General features: G+C 41.8%; 1 long non-coding RNA gene across 1 annotated transcript in view; it reads left to right on the top strand.

Moving 5' to 3' along the window:
• The window catches only part of LOC129654942 (uncharacterized), a 63,066-nt gene extending 50,085 nt beyond the window's left edge, over window positions 1-12,981 (top strand). The window contains exon 4 of the long non-coding RNA XR_008715672.1: window positions 12,685-12,981. This is a non-coding gene — a long non-coding RNA (uncharacterized LOC129654942). The remainder of the gene's footprint in view (window positions 1-12,684) is intronic.
• Window positions 12,982-13,192: the final 211 nt, after the last annotated feature.

Below are 13,192 nucleotides of genomic sequence, written 5' to 3'. Positions count from 1 at the left end.
TTTGTTTTATTCATTTCAAAAAATTGTGCAGAGATATACCTTTGTTTTAAATGTTAGTATTTTAAATACATTTAAATACACTATAAATACATTTCAAAATGCATTACATAAATTCACAGAAACCCAATTAACCCAGAAAAGTATAAACAAAAAAGTAAAATCCTTTTTCCTAGCTGGCATTCCCATTTTCTAGAGTCTAGAAGCCACCACTGTTGATAGGGCCTTGTGTGTCCTTCCAGAAATTTTGCATGCATATCCCAGCATGACAATGAAAAAAATTAGTAGTCGATTTAAGAAAGAAATGGAAAACTTTGTTCAGGCCAACCTGCAGATTATTACCCAGGAGATAAAGGAAATGGCAACCTGCTCCAATATTTTTGCCTGGAGAATCCCTTGGACAGAGAAGCCTGACGGGCTACAGTCCACAGGGTTGCAAAGTGTCAGACACGACTGAAACAACTTAGCATACATGCAGCGTTCTGAGAGCTCTGAGGACTATTCTGCATCTTGAAGGTCAAAGCATATATAAATGTATAAGTTTTTGAGACAAAGGGTTATACATCAAAATAATATATTGACAGTTTACATAGTCCAACAAGGTGAGTAGTGGCTTATTGTGACCCCTTACAGGATTGAGAAAGGAATGTTATCTACTAAGGTGTTACCTGTTGGTACCAGGAGGAAATAGCTTTTTTTTGGTGAATAAGCATTCCTGTGTCTTCTAAGGGGATCTAGTTAATGTATAACGCAGGTGCACAAGGCACGCTAAAGGGGAAGGGGTGGTGGCTCAAACAGGCAGGGAGATAATTTTATGTTTAACATTTTTCTTGTCTTGTCTTAAAAATAACTTTATTTCATCAATTCTCTCTTTTGATAATTAATCAAAAGGTGATCAAATATTTGGTCCCTTGATGCTAGGATGGTTGGTTACCTCCTGTGGTATATACCATGTCCCTCGATGCTGGTTCCTAATAGCCCAGTTCTTTCTTTTCTCTTAGGGGAGTTGTACTGGTAGGATGTCTGGCAAGGACTGATAGTTAATTTCAAGTGGTCCAATAGGACTTATGCCAATTTTCCCTTGCATGTATACTGTGCATGTCCATTATTTTATAGAAAACTATAGATGTAATTAATAGTTTCAAATTGTTTGGATATTTTCTAAATGGGAGTAGGTGATACACAACATAAAGGCAAGAAACTACTATTAATATTTTTTAAGTTACACAAACTGTTATTAAAATGTAGGAGTAACTATCATTAGCAAAGATTTAAGCCAACATCCACCTGAATCAAACCATCTTCCTAACATTTCACTTAAACTGGGAAGAGGATCATTCAGAGTGGAAATTTGATTTTTCACATGTGTCATAAGGCAGGTTACATTAGAAGACTCATCAGGTATAAAAACACAACATTCACTGTGTGTGATAGTGCAAGTTGCCCCTGTAGGACTGCTTTCCTCATCATGGAAACTTCTTAACTGAACAAACTAATGACTTGGTTTCATGCGTGCGTGCTCAGTTGCTAAGTTGTGTCTTTGTGACCCCATGAACTGTAGCCCACCAGGCTCCTCTGTCCATAGAATTCCCAAGCAAGAATACTGGAGTGGGTTGTCATTTCCTTCTCCAGGGGATCTTCCCAACACAGGGATCGAATCCATGTCACCTGCTTGGCAGGCCGGAAGCCATCTGACAAGCCCAATGATGGTTACTACCATTTAAAGCTTACTGGCTGAATTTTGTTGATGCCTCTTTATAAATAATGACATATTCTATTCCAAGTGAAGGAACAAATATCATGACCAAACAATCATACCACTGAAACACTAATTGAACCAGTGTGTATATTAAGTCGCTTCAGTCACGTTCGACTCTTTGCAATCCTATGGACTGTAGCCCGTCAGGCTCCTCTGTCCATGGAATTCTCCAGGCAAGAATTCTGGGGTGGATTGCCATCCCTTCCCAACCCAGGGATCGAACCATCTTTCACGTCTCCTGTATTGGTAGGCAGGTTCTCTACCACTAGCGCCACCTGGGTAGCCCAATTGAACCTAGCAGGCCACATTAAAGACAGGTTGGCAGGGACTATTTTCAAGGCTACCCATAGGTGACCTTGAGCCTAAGGAAAACCAATTGTTCATCTTCCTAACCAACCTGGGAATAGCTAAGGCCATAAATTTGTTTCATAAATCTATTGGGTCCTGTTAGGAGCTACTCAATATATTTAATATCTAGTGAAAAGGAATATTTATAGATAGATTAAACATAAGAGTTTAATGTAAGAGTGTCCCACTTCATAAGAGTGATATCATCAGTACTTGCATGGTACCAGAATTCCTTTCTTCTAAGCTAAAATTGATAAGGGCCTTCCAATTAGAACCTTGGAGAGGAGAGATCCACCGAGGCAACCCAGAAATACTGGACATAGGTAATCAACCATAAATCTAGCAACTGGGTTGATTTTTGACATTTGCATAAGCCTGAGCTCAAGAAAGTAATGTTTGGTTCACAAGCAAAAGTATGATCAAGTCTCAAAGTAATTATTACACAGGTCTGGTTCAGCATCTTGGAAGCTGTCTACTTTGGATGTTGTCTCCTTGTCCTGGTCTGGTACTGCTGGTCTCAGTCTAAGAGGGTGTCAGAAACAGGAGTTTCAGTCCATTTAAGAGAGAAGGCCTGATATGGCCCCTTCCAACAAGGCTGTGGACAGTCCTTTATCTGATGTCTTTTCCAATGTGAATAATCTTCTGGTTGCAGGTCATGAGACATCTGATCTGTATCCAAAAATAGATTACTGTGATAAACTTCAGAAATAAATGTAGAGTATCCTTTTAATAATTCAATTAAGGGGCTTCTCTGGTGGTACAGTGGTTAAGAATCCACCTTCCAATGCAGGGCATGTGGATTTTATCCCTGGTCAGGAAACTAAGATTCTCACATACCACAGGGCAACTAAGCTCACATGCCACAACTACTGAGCCTACCTTCCACAGCTAGAGAGAACTCCACAAGCTGAAAAGAACCTGTTAGCCACGACTAAGACCTGATACAGCCAAAAATAAATAAATGTTTTAAAAAATAAGTCTTAAAAAATTCTATGAATCTTCTTGTAGATGAGGCATTTTTGCAAAGACATCAGAGTAATGTCTTAGAATGACAAAAGACTTTAAAGGTATAGCTAGCCTGGAAAATCCCGTGGATGGAGGAGCCTGCAAGCCTGCAGTCCATGGGGTCGCTGAGGGTCGGACACAACTGAACGACTTCACTTTCACTTTTCACTTTCATGCATTGGAGAAGGAAATGGCAACCCACTCCAGTGTTCTTGCCTAGAGAATCCCAGGGACGGGGGAGCCTGGTGGGCTGCCGTCTATGGGGTCCCACAGAGTCAGACATGACTGAAGTGACTTAGCAGCAGCAGCAGAGATCTGATTACAATGCAATTGACAAAAAAACTTAGTTATTGCTATGACATACATTTTAAGATCATAATTAGAATTATGACTGGTAGCATTATACCAGAACATATCCAATTTTAGAAATTTTATATAATTTATAAGAATATTTATATTAATGACATTTTATCCATACAATGCAACCTGAGAAGGTTTATCTCCACTCCACTAGGCAATGCTTCCCATATAACCCAACATACCAAAGAATCCTAATTGTTTTAATCTCTCTCTGGGATGCTTCAGGGAGCGTCTAAAGTATCCCCAAATTAGCTGGAGGCAGGAAAGAATTTTGTGTTTAAAAATGTTCTTGTCCTACAAAAAAGTTCTTGCCCTGCCTTAGAATAAAAATAATTTTATTTCATATATACATCTATAAAAATACACAAATGGTATTGCATGATGTGTAATCAGTGCATCATGATATTTTTCACTTCCACTAATTACTATGGAAGTTTTTTTTTCATACCTATGGATTTATTTCATTGTTTTCAAATGTTGTATAACATCCTGTAAGATGAACTATAATATATTGAGCTAGTGCCCTGTAAACATATCTTCTTAAAAAATGCTTGTCTTTTGGGGTATAGTGGCATTGTGGGTGACTTTTTCTGCATTATATTTACAACAATATTAAAGCATCTATGCTATTTCTATAATTTTTTTTTTGCCATGTCACTTGACTTGTGGGATCTTAGTTCCCAGAACAGGGACTGAACCAAGGCCCTCAGCAGTTAACCACTGGACCACCAGGGAATTCCCTATAATTAGCTATTTTAATTTTTTTTAAAAAAAAACATCTTTTAGGGTGTTGTTTGCAATAACAAAATTCAACAGCAGACTCTGGGATTCAGTAAAGACTGAGAAGGGGCATTTGAATCTACTCATTCAGGAATAGATAATGGCCCCTAATTACATTTTGAATAGAGGTCAAAACCAAATTATTGCAAGAGGTGAATGTAATTGCCAGGCAGATAATTTGTTAGAGGAGTTTGCCAAAGAGTGGTAAAAACAGGACAGACTCTTTAAAGAGCAGCAAAGTTGGGCAAAGGCTTTGTTCAAATTTGGAAAGGCACGGACAAAACAGGTGTAAGGTCTGCCTCCTTAGCTATTTTGATTATAAGCTTAAAGAAGACCTGATTAACAGTGGAGGGTTGATAGTGTTGCAGGAGGGGGGCCCCATCCAGGGCCCAAGAGTGGGCTCTGGTTTAACACTCAGAAATGAGTTATCTGAGGAGACTCGCATGCTGACAAAGCAAGAGGCTTTATTGGGAAGGGCGCCGGGGGTGGGGAGAGTAGGAGGGTAAGGGGTACCCAGGAGGACTGCGCTGCCACATGGGTCACAGTCTTGGGTTTTATGGTGATGGGATTAGTTTTCTTTCTGGGTTGCATCTTGCCAGTCATTCTGACTCAGGGTCCTTCCTGGTGGTGTGCACATTACTCAACCAAGATAGATTCCAGCGAGAAGGATTCTGGGAGGACATATTGACTGGTGTCTATAGTCTCTCCTTTTGAGCTTTCCCAAATTCTCGTGGGTGCTGGCTAGTTCTGTGTCCTTACCAGGGTCTCCTGTCCTACAATAGCTCATGCGAATGGTTACTGCGGTGCCTGGCCAGGGTGTGCGGTTTCCATTTCTCCTGTCAGTAGCAGCCCAAGACAATGTCCTCACCTTTTCCTTTTGTTGTTTGACTTGGTAAAAAGGGAGTGAAGGTAAAAGGTCCTCATAAATTATGCTCTTGTGAGGTCAGTAACCAGGCACTCGGAAGGGGAGGAAGGCCTAGATCATAAATCCCTCACGGTTCACCCATAAGCAAAATCTAGTTTGTGTCAAGCTGGCTTCTTGGAAAATGTGAGGAAATCTATTATATTTAAAATCCTAAACTCATATTTGCCTCGGTGAGGGTCTTTTTGTTTTGTTTTTGACGGTGCCATGCAGCATGTGGAACCTTAGGTCCCCCCTGCTGCTGCTGCTACTGCTAAGTCGCTTCAGTCGTGTCCTACTCTGTGCGACCCCATAGACAGCAGCCCACCAGGCTCCCCCGTCCCTGGGATTCTCCAGGCAAGAGCACTGGACTGGGTTGCCATTTCCTTCTCCAATGCAGGAAAGTGAAAAGTGAAAGTGAAGTCGCTTAGCCGTGTCCAACCCCCAGCGACCCCATGGACAGCAGCCTACCAGGCTCCATCGATGGGATTTTCCAGGCAGGAGTACTGGAGTGGGGTGCCATTGCCTTCTCCGTACCAGGGATCAAACCTGTACCCCCTGCTTTGGAAGCACAGAGTCTTAACCTCTGGACCTCCAGGGAAGTCCCCTTGGTGACGGTCTTTTGAAGAAGAAAATGGAGAGAACAAAATAACCAGAGAATATGAATTAGGTTGATAAACAGGAATGACTTAGGCAAAATTATGTAGTTTGAGAGTTACCCTATTCTGGTGTAGTTCTAGAAGTAATGTCCTCATCTTTATTTAATATGAGGATTAGCCCTCACTTGGGGGAATTTCCAGCTAGGTTAAAGGGGAAGGTGGTACCAGGTCAGTGAAGATATATTTAGGACAAAGCATTGGGCCTTAACACACTCCTCAAATCACATTATTTTGAACAGGAAGGGTTTCCAGCCATCCCAGTTCCAGCCACTGCAGCACTGAAGATGTGCCCTCAGGGAAATTCAGGATCAAGAAAAACAGGAAGCATTCTGTGCCTTGGATATTAGCCTTAGTTAAGATGCATATCTAAGTAATTTCAGTGAACCCAGATCCTTGCATCTCTCCAAAATAGAAGAGTGCTAAAATCATCAATTTGTAGTATCTGTTCTTTGTGATTAGCAGTAATCTTTTGATGTTTGACTACATGTTTCCAGCAAAAAACTCATATGCCCTGGGACTTCACTGGCGGTCCAGTGACTAAGACTCCACACTCTCAGTGCAGGGTGCTAGGGTGCAGTATCTGGTCAGGGAACTAGATCCCACATGCCACAACTAAAGATTCCACATGCTGCAGTGAAGATCAAAGATCCCATGTTCCACAACTAAGACCTGGTGCGGCCAAATAAATATTAAAACAAAACAGAAAAACAGAGGCTTCCCTGGTAGTTCAGTGGTAAAGAATATGCCTACAAATGCAGGAGAATATACAACTAAGCTGGTGTGTCACAACTCTTGAGCCTGGGCTCTAGAACCCAGGAGCCACAACTGCTGAAGCCCATATGCCCTAGAGCCCTTGCTCCACAGCAAGAGAAGCCACCTTGATGAGAAGCCTGAGCGCTGAAATTAGACAGTAGCCCCCCTGCTTGCTGCAACTAGAATAATGCCTTCACGGCAATGAAGACCCAACACAGCCAAAAATAAACTTAAAAAAAAAAAAATAAAAATCTCATATACCCTGGCTTTCTCTTGACCTCTTCGGAACAGTTCCTCAGTTTTCTGAGAAGTTGTCTCCCGGGCTATAGTACTCAGTTCAGTTCAGTTCAGTTGCTCAGTTGTGTCTGACTCTTTGCGACCCCATGAATCACAGCACACCAGGTCTCCCTGTCCATCAGAGTCCACCCAAACCCATGTCCATTGTGTCGGTGATGTCATCCAATCATCTCATCCTCTGTCGTCCCCTTCTCCTCCTGCCCTCAATCTTTCCCATCATCAAGGTCTTTTCAAATCAGTCAGCTCTCCGCATCAGGTGGCCAAAGTATTGGAGTTTCAGCTTCAACATCAATCCCTCCAATGAATACCCAGGACTGATCTCCTTTAGGATGGACTGGTTGGATCTCCTTGCAGTCCAAGGGACTCTCAAGAGTCTTCTCCAACACCACAGTTCAAAAGCATCAATTCTTTGGTGCTCAGCTTTCTTCACAGTCCAACTCTCACATCCATTCATGACCACTGGAAAAACCATAGCCTTGACTAGATGGACCTTTGTTGACAAAGTAATGTCTCTGCTTTTTAATATGCTATCTAGGTTGGTCATAACTTTCCTTCTAAGGAGTAAGCATCTTTTAATTTCATGGCTGCAGTCACCATCTGCAGTGATTTTGGAGCCCCAAAAAATAAAGTCAGCCGCTGTTTCCACTGTTTCCCCATGTATTTGCCATGAAGTGATGGGACTGGATGCCATGATCTTAGTTTTCTGAATGTTGAACTTGAAGCCAACTTTTTCACTCTCCTCTTTCACTCTCATCAAGGGGCTCTTTAGTTCTTCTTCACTTTCTGCCATAAGGATGGTGTCATCTGCATATCTGAGGTTATTGATATTTCTCCTGGCAATCTTGATTCCAGCTTGTGCTTCTTCCAGCCCAGCGTTTCTCATGATGTACTCTGCATATAAGTTAAATAAGCAGGGTGACAGTATACAGCCTTGACGTACTCCTTTTCCTGTTTGGAACCAGTCTGTTGTTCCATGTCCAGTTCTAATAAGATCTTTGAAGCAAACAACTCAAAAATTTTAGGTTGTGTATTGTTCTGCAGTTGATACCCTGTAAACAGTATTCTCTTCTAACACCTAGAATCCTCTGTGTTTAGGTTGAGTCAAGGCCTCTGAATACTCTCTGGTGGCCAGGCTAGCTGTGGGGAAAGGGGGAGGGGCACGGGCAGGTGAAGGACTCAGAGGAGGAGGAAAAGTGACTTTTCATGTTACCTTTTCATATTTTGAGTCTCTTGATTTTTTTTATTATGGAAGTATATCATTTCATTCAAAAATATAAGTTGTTTTAAAGACTTGATTAAGGGAGGGGTGAGAGGAAGGCTCAAGAGGGAGGTGATATGTATATACATATAGCTGATTCATGCTGTTGTACAGCAGAATGTAACACAACATTGTAAAGCAATTATACTCCAATTAAAAAAAAAAAACTTGATTAACACTGAGAAGAGAAATTTGGTTTTGTTTTCTGGTCAGCATGGGCTCCTGGATTTACTTCATTTCATTCCTACTTCTTCATTTGATCTGTAATTTCATAATGTGATGTTTTAGTTTAGGGCCCTCTCCCTGCAAACCACACCTCCAACCCAAATGAACTAAACAAGTCAGCTTATGTATTGGTCTCCTTTTCTTTCACCACATCTTTGTTTCCCATCAGCAAACAAGACATCTTGCTAAACACAGACTAACCACCTGAAGCCTGACAACTGAATTACAGGCAGACGCCAGCCCTGCCTGCTATTAGCTGCATGACCTTCAGCAGGGTGCTCATAAAACATTCTGGAATTTGGTTGCTTCATGTGGGGCTGAGGAAGGTGCACTCATGAGGTTAGAGGTCAAAGGGCCTAGACTCACTTTTTGGTTCTGCCACTTGGTTGCTCTGTAAACCTGGGCATGCTGCTTGGCCTATGAGCTTCAGGTTTTTTTTAAAAAATAGCGATGAATCTTCTGTCCAGGGAGGTTGTGAAAGTGAGATAAGAAATGTCAATGTACCTGCTGTCTAGAACAACTGGGCTCTCAAATCTTATTAGTGTCTTTTCCTTCCTCTTTACCTTATTTTCAGTTTTGTTTTAAATTGGTAAAATGAGACTTTGTGAACTTTGTAAAGCCTGCCTGTGACTCAGGCCCTCTGCCTTTCGTAGTGCTTTACAAACTGTGAAGCAGAATTTTGAGGTTGTTTTGGCACCAAGCAGACTTGGGCCCCAGGCTGTGAATTTCTCTGTCCTCTCTAAATTGTGTTTGAATTCCAGAGGAGAGCTCTGTTTTTCTAGGTGGAAATTAGGTAAACTTTTCCAGGAGCTTGCCCCAGGCATCACGCTGGGGGCTGGGAGCTCCCTCTGCTAGATCTTCCCAACGTTTTCTCTGGGCTCAGCAACGCGAAGCCACCGGAGTTGTCAGGTAGGTATTGTTCTTAGAAGCCACCTGGATGCTGGCTCAGTCTCTCACTCAGGACAAGAGAAGCTGCTTAGACCTTTGAAACATATCATTGAAAACCTATTCACACTTACGGGGAAGCCAAACTGATGAGGATGATAAGGATGATGAGGATGGTGGCAATAATAATAAGCCCTACCTGCTGTTCACTATGTATATACACTATGCTATGCGAGAAGCCAGGATGCCTTCAGCCTAGTCGCTTGAATTAATTTTTAAAGCTTTTATTGTATTTCTAGCTTTTCTGAAGTTTTCCTCCTACAGCACATGAAAGTGTAAGAACGGAGTTTTAAACTTAGCCATACTAAGATGAGGAAAGAGAGAAGACAGTTAACCCCAAAATTAGTGAAGTGAAAGTGGCTCAGTCATGTAGTTTAGAAATGAGCCAGAGCTACACATGGAAGTTTAGAAGACTACATTAAGACACTTGACAGGGAAAAGATAAAAAGAAAAATAAAAGAGACACTTGGGGGAGTTCCCTGGTGGCTTAGTGGTTAGGATTTCTGGTTTTCATTGCTGTGGCCCAGGTTCAGTCTCTGGCTGGGACACTGAGATCCTGCAAACCGCTAGGTGCAGCCAAAAAAAAGAAAGGAAGTAAGAAAAAGACACCTGGCATTGCCACTCAGAGGATTTGTAAGCTTTATTAAACAGCAACTCTCCCCGGCCCTCAGCACTTTTGTCTTAAGATGAAGGGGATTGATATCAAACCCTCCCTAGCTCTTACTTTCCTAGGCCAGATGCTTACAAAGTGAAGTTCTTTTGTTTCAACCATGTCCTTTCCCATGAGCAAGGGGGAAGAAAGGATCCCAATTTTTATATTTTATAGAGCAAATAGCCTATGCCAGGCACTGCATGAGCTATTTTGTTTACATTAATGTATACATTAACTCCTAGAACAGCATTGCTCTGTTAATTTGGCCAGTGGTCTTAAAATGGGGGTGGCAGTGGGAATGCATTGCCAGCACTACCATCGCAAGGCTCTCTTATTTCTATCTTTTCAAGAAAACAAGAAAGTAGGGACTTCCCTAGTGGTCTGTTGCAGGGAAAAGCCAATTCTGACTCCATGTTGGAATTGTTTCTTTGACTTGCTTTTTGTTCATTTTGTTATTATAATCAATCATAATGGTCTGTCTCAGAGAATTTTGCTCTTCTGCCTGACTGGTAAACTAAACTGCCTTTGTTCAGAACCCTGTCCTCCCTTTAGATGGCAAGAATGAAGAAATTAACACATTCCCTGCCTGAGGCTTGCCATTCTAGGAGATATTTGCAAGATTAATGGCCACCTCCCCCAACCATCTTCAATCTATAAAAAGAACCTGACATCCAGCTCCAGTTAAGATGGTTATTTTGAGAGTTAGTCTGCCATTTTCTTGGTCAGCCAGCTTTCTGAATAAAGTCAAATACCTTGCCTCAACACCTCCTCTCTCATTCATTGGCCAGTCCTGCAGTGAGCAGAGGGAGTTTGGAGTCAGTAACAGTTCAGTGGTTAAAAATTCTGCCTTCCAATGCTGAGGACATGGATTCGATCCCTGGTTGCCAAGATCCCACATGTCTCAAAACTAAGACCGTGCACCACAAGAGACCGTACGTGCCGCAATAAGACCCAACGCAACCAAATAAATAAATAAATATTTTTTAAAAAAAGTAATTAATAAACATAAATCGATAGACAGAAGCAGGTATATGTATGTATTTACTATAAATAACATATTTTCATGTGGTACATAATTTAAATTTTACATTGAGGTGCAAAATTAAAAAACAAAAGGAGTTGAAACTATATGCTAGACATTGGCAGTAAGATAATCACAGTTAATCTACCAAGCATATTTTATTGGGGTTAACTGAGAGTTCATAATATGTCCAAATGAAGTTTCATGTATAAATCACAGGTGAACTGTTTCCCAATCCATCCTTTCTGTCCTTTTCCCTACTTAAATTACACATGGGGAACTTATCTGACAGTTCAGTGTTTAAGAACAAGGCCAGGGGCTCTTTGATCTCAGCTGGGAGAACTAAGATCCCACAGGCTTTTTGGCCTGAACAAAAAAAAAGAAAATGTAATTCACTAAATATTCTTATTGTAAAGTAATCAAAAAGCATAGAGAAAAGACTTCTGGGCTATTCTCCTCTCTGCTCTCCTCCCCACCCCCAACCCTGAACTTACCCACTTATCTAGTCCTCTTCTCAGAGAGCCACAATTATTTAATTTTTTTTGGAGTTGGGGTGCTCTACTAGGTCTTCATTCCTGCCCAGGCTTTTCTCTAGTGGCGGCAATCAGGAGCTGATCTCTAGTTGCGCTGCTCAGGCTTCTCATTGTAGTGGCTTCTCTTGGGGTGGAACATGGGCCCTAGAGTGCTCAGGCTTCAGTAATTGCGGCTCCTAGGCTCTAGGGTGCAACTTCCCTTTCACTTTTCACTTTCATGCATTGGAGAAGGAAATGGCAACCCACTCCAGTGTTCTTGCCTGGAGAATCCCAGGGACGGAGGAGCCTGGTGGGCTGCCGTCTATGGGGTCGCACAGAGTCGGACACGACTGAAGTGACTTAGCAGCAGCAGCAGCAGCAGGCTCTAGGGCACAGGCTCAATAGTTGTGGCTATTAGGCTTAGTTGGTCTGAGGCATGTGGGATCTTCTCAGAGGGATTGAACCCAAGTCTCCTGCATTGGCAGGAGGATTCTTTACCACTGAGCCATCAGGGAAGTCCCACAATTCTCTTTTAGATGTGTATTCCAGCTCTATAAAAAGTAAAGTTTCATCATTGATATCCTTAAGTCCTTGCTTTAAGGAAAAAAAAAAGAGAGACTGGAAAGAGTAAGGGGAAAATGGGACTCAGTAACCTACAAAACTTTTTGGGCAGGATGTTTTTAAAATGCAGGTTCAGAATGGGAACTTGAACTGTGCCTGATTTCCAGCATGAGCATCTGGCTACCCCCACCTTGGTAAATACTGCTGATTGACTGTCTCTGGCACTGGCCCACCTGCCAGGGACAGTCAAACACAGGAAAGCTGACAAATTTCCAGCATCTTTCACTTTTTCATTTTTATTCTTTATATTTATCAGTCTCCCATACTCGAATGATGGCTGAGAATGGGAGTTTCTCTTACACACAGTAGCAGAGACAGTTTCTCTGTTTCTCTTTCTTTTCTAAAGGACAGTGTCAAGGACGTGTCAAAGCCAGGTCAGTAAATGTTACATCAGAGATACTGCTGCTATATTTACTCCCACTTGCCCTTCAAGCAAAGTAATTTATATGATGAAAAACAGCAGAGACAAACCGATCTGGGTATCTTCAGAGAAAGAAAGCATTGAATTTTAAAGCTGTGTGTGGTCTTGGCATTGCAGTTAATTTCTCTGTGGACTAAATTTCCTTTTTCTCTCTTTTCCCACCTTTTTAGAATTCTCTCCGAAGAAAGAGTTAAAGAGACATGGTGCTTCATCCCAGGCCTGCAGACCTGCAGTTGCTATTCAGGATTCAATTCATTCCAGGCTGTCACCATAGCCTTGAGATGAGAGAGACAGAACAGACACGAGAATGACGAGCAGAATTACCACCAGATTGGCTTCTGTTCCACTCCTACCCTGAAGCCCTCTCTGGGAGTTTTCATTCTTCAAACCTCAGTTTTCTGCTTTTTAATCAATTCTGTTTGTGTATTGTTTGGAGAATAAATATGAATAAGGTCTTGTGGGGAAAGAAAGGTTATTCAGTTTTGACTCCATTCAATAATCATTTCTTTCTTAAAAAATTGAAGTACAGTTGATGTTGGGCTTCCAGATGGCTAAGTGGTAAAGAATCCACCCACCAATGAAGGAGACATGGATTCAATCCCTGGGTCAGGAAGATACCCTGAGAAGTAAATGGCAACCCACTCAAGTATTCTTGCCTGGGAAATCCCATGGACAGAG

The sequence above is a fragment of the Bubalus kerabau genome, chromosome 6 (genome assembly GCF_029407905.1).
Source record: "Bubalus kerabau isolate K-KA32 ecotype Philippines breed swamp buffalo chromosome 6, PCC_UOA_SB_1v2, whole genome shotgun sequence".
Taxonomy (NCBI): Eukaryota; Metazoa; Chordata; class Mammalia; order Artiodactyla; family Bovidae; genus Bubalus; species Bubalus kerabau.
Note: the sequence above shows the minus strand (reverse complement) of the source record. Positions and strands in the feature narration are given on the sequence as shown.